Source organism: Dendroctonus ponderosae, unplaced genomic scaffold (assembly GCF_020466585.1).
Source record: "Dendroctonus ponderosae isolate FM_Combo_2020 unplaced genomic scaffold, Dpon_F_20191213v2 Dpon_F_20191213_9, whole genome shotgun sequence".
In the NCBI taxonomy this organism is placed as follows: Eukaryota; Metazoa; Arthropoda; class Insecta; order Coleoptera; family Curculionidae; genus Dendroctonus; species Dendroctonus ponderosae.
In genome coordinates this window covers 1714648-1718917 of record NW_026019116.1, presented here as the reverse complement: position 1 = coordinate 1718917, position 4270 = coordinate 1714648, and positions in this window count along the sequence as shown.

The window sequence follows — 4270 nt, the reverse complement described above, 5'->3', positions numbered from 1 at the left end:
GCATTGACTTGGATGGTACAAATCAGGATTTGATGGGATTTAGGTGTTAATTTCCAGGGGTTCACACTGAAAAGTAGTCGATAGATGGTGAAAAATTCAGAAGGTCATTTAATCTAGATTCGAAGTTGTGGATATTTAACTGATGGCATGTAATTGCATGAAAACTTTACTTTTAGCGTCAAGCTTTCAGAACAGCATAGACTTGGTTGGTAAAACTCCGGTTTTCACGCTATTTGAAGGAAATTTCTGCACTTGGCAGGACCCCAAATTAGCAAAAGATGCTTAAAATATCGAGCTGCTACTTGCTTTAGGTGGGAATTTGTAAATAAAAACAAAAACGTGAAATTTTGTGTAACCGTTCATGTTTTGGGCCGGCGTTGACTAGGATGGTAAAGATCAGGATTCGCTGCGATTGGTCTAAAATTTTCAGGCCCTTCACGTTCCATAGTTGTCTCTAGGTGGTAAAAACTTCAAATTTCTACCTGATCTAAATTGAAAGTTGTACATTTTGAAATAAACCGTGATCCTGTGTGAGCACTTTCATTTTAGGCCTGTATCATCTCGGTAGGTAAAACCACACCGGAGGATTCTGCAATTTTAGATAATTTTTCACGTTTTGCAGACTGGAAAATCTTCAATAGAGACATTTTCCAGGTTTTTACAATTATAAGACATCTATAAATAGCAAAGTTTGCAAATTGCTAATAAAGCTTGATTGGCAGTTATGAATGTTTACAAGAGGGCGTGTATGTATGTGAAAATCTTTATTTTTAGGGCAGTATTAACTTTATTCGTAAAACGCAGATTTTCGCACAATTTAAGGGACACACGACTCTAGACATTTTTTAAGTTTCTAAGTTGATACTTGTAGATTAACGCACATAGATTTTTATTGAGAAACTGGTAATTCTGTGAAACTTCATTTTTTGGCTGATATTGACTTGATTGATAAAATTCAGAATTTCGTGAAATTTTACTGATACTTTCAGGACTTCAATGCTAAAATATAAAATTTAACTGCAATTATCAATCTTCATCCACTCACAACAGACATTAGTCTCAAAATCGCAAATCGTAATTATAGATATGCTCTTGGACTTAAAACTGGCCAGTAATGACACCGATACTTCAGTCATTTATTTCCTCTAATTGAAGAGAATTATGCGCTTTCTATTGTAAAACTTTATCTCTAATTAGTAAGGAAAACGTAACTAACTGGAGCTACTGAGATGAAGCTTCAAGGCCTTCTTAAACTGTTACCTTTTCATTCAAATGAGAAACTTGCACGCTTCGTTTTGCAGAAATGTTTATATTGGACAACATGTTTGTAGAATTATTTTAATGTATGAATTGATTCAGAAATGCAATTTAATAAACGCGATTGTAAGCAACATAGTTACTCAAAAAAAGGCTCAAGATTCAAATTTCTCAAAAATTCTACGGAAAGAAAATAGCATGTTTCTTGCTCCTAGTGATAAAACTACATTGATTATCACAAAGCAAGTATTCATTAAGAAAGAAACCAAACCTTCGTGGCAAATATATTCAAGAATTAGTCTCTACCAGTAGCAAAAATTTCCAAAAACTCCCTGATCATGATATTCATTTGAAACTTTAAGGGTTTAGCGATGCTTGAGTAGCCTTAGCACACGAAGTAGACGGTTGTTTGTTCCGAGCTTAGTCGCCACTCAGGAATAATTATTTGTCAATCAAGCAAATGAAGAATTGAGCAGAAATAGACAAAGAAGCAAGCAAATCCAGACTGAAATAACTGATAATGCTTTACTGTGATTTAAAGCAGCGTTTCGAATTCGCACATGGTCTACTTGATTGGAAAATTGCAAAAAGCTCTGCTCAATTTGGAAAAATTCTCAAAAAGTACTAACAGTTGTATGCCTTGTTGACATATTCAATTCCTGCAGAATTTTGTTTCCTGGTTGCATTTATTAATTTTTGTCTTCTCTGTTTGTATTTTTGAAAAGTCGGTTTTCCCATCATCATGATCTTCGAGCAATTTGAAACAAAAAACATGGATAACAAATTATGTAACAAATCGTTGACTATGAAAAATACAAATCCGCCTATGGAATCGCAAGCTATTTAGTACATTATGCATATGAAAGGATTTGAAATGGCACAATAAAAGCAATAAGGGCGATTGAAAGAGCCCAACTGATGCGAAATGGCGCAAACGAACCCGATATACACCACCAATCAAACATTATTCCATCCCAATCAACCATAGATACACCTCGACATTATTTGTTATTATAGTTCGATTAATTCAATAGGACATATATCTTCGTCGATTCGGGGCCACTGCTTTTGATATGCAAATTATAGACAAATGACCAGTCGCCCCTGATTGGCTGCTGGGCATAATTTAGGCTGACGCGACTGTCGATGGATGCAGACCTGAATTTTATCCCTATTGACGCAGATATATGGGTATGTTGGGGGACTGTTGTGCCTCCTTTGGGATCTAATTAGGAGAGGAAATTCGACTTGATGCTATTAATCTATCTCTAAAGCGAATTGCCCAGCAATATGTCCATTAAACATTCAGCCCAAAAGTGAAACAAAAGCCCGAAATATTGAACGTTGCCCAGAGGAGTTAGTCGGGAGAAGCAACGTGCATTTGAATATTGAGGATTCATTTAAACTGAAAACTCTAATCAATTATTTTATGTCCTACGAGAGTTAATGGACAATTAGTAAAGGATGAACATAACGGTCAGACAATATAAAGCCACGTTGGTTTGTTTGGAAACTTTCCATTAAAGTGTCTTTCAACATGAATATTTTGGTCCTTCGAGTCGGATGGAACTAAGGCAATAAAAAGGTGAATAAAGTCCGTGTCACTAACTTAACCGAAAACACGTAATAGTTGGATATATTTGCCATTTAGCTCTATTGAACTTAAATAATATTTAAGCGAGCAGCGCATCACCGTCATTTCAAGAGAGTAAAAACTGAGAAAAACAGAGGAAGCATCAACTTTAAATCCCTTATATAAATATCATTATTGTTTCTCGAATGTAAGAGATGCAAGCATCTTCAAAGAAAAGACCTGAATATAGAAGTTCAAAAAATTGGAAAAAGATGTTTTTTTGGATATTGAGTACCTTTCAAAGCGTAGGCACTTTCAGCGCCCCGTCGTGTTTAGAATTGAACAAAATTTCAAGTGTCTACTCGTTCTAATTTGGACGTGAGGAATTTTTGAAAACGGTTCTTCTTAAAGTTTCTTGTCAGGTTCAACTGTAAGCTTGTTTATTCCTGTAAAATCATATTGCAGTCCGTGTCGATCCAAATTTTCCGCACACGTGCAGCGTCCCATCGTGTATAAGTATAACATATGTATAAGATTAGACAAACTTTCAAATGTTTACTTGCTCCATTATGACCGTAACGAATTTTTGAAATTCCGTATTTCTTGAAAACGAGAAATATTCCTTAAATTACGTGTGGCATAAAAAGTCCGCAATTTAAGGCTCTATCCAGCAACCGCACCTGGAGTTTTTTGGCTCCAACCGCATCAGTAACCATAAACCAAAGACTAAGAACGGATTTTAAGTCCGCATCAATTTTAAATTTTTTGCGTATTTGCAAGAAATCGGAACATTCCTTATGTAATGTTTGAATTTTTACATTCTTTGTTAAAAACAGGAACATCGCTTAAATAATGTGTATTCGAAAAATTGCGCAGTTTAAGGCTCAATCCAGCCCTTGCAACAGGAGCTTTTCTTTTTGACTGGTGGCTTCTCTGACTATGATCCAAATACTGAGAGCAGTTTTTGAAACCGCACTAATCTTAAATTTTTTCATTTTTCGTGAACATCAGGACCACTTGTTAATTGATGTACGGCATAAAAGTGCGCTATTTAAAGCTCTATCCAGCAACCGAAGTTTTTTGGCTCAACTGCTCGTCTAACTATGAGCCAAAGGCTACGAGTAGGTTTTAAGACCGCATTAATTTTTAATTTTTACATTTTCTGTGAAAACTAGAAGCAGTTCCTAAATGATGGTACGGAAAAGTAAATAATTTAAAGCCCTATAGACTCGAAACCAGCGTTGACACAGTAACTCAGAGCGGTTAAAGACTGGGTGAATTTTAAATTTTTGCATTTTGCGTGGACACTAGACACACTCCTTCAATGTTGTTTAGAACCGAAAAGTGAGTTATTTCAGGCTCTATTTCACGAAGGCTACTGCGGTCATGTAGATCGACGTGTTCTAGAAAGATAAGCCAAGACTAAGAGCAGTTTAAGAA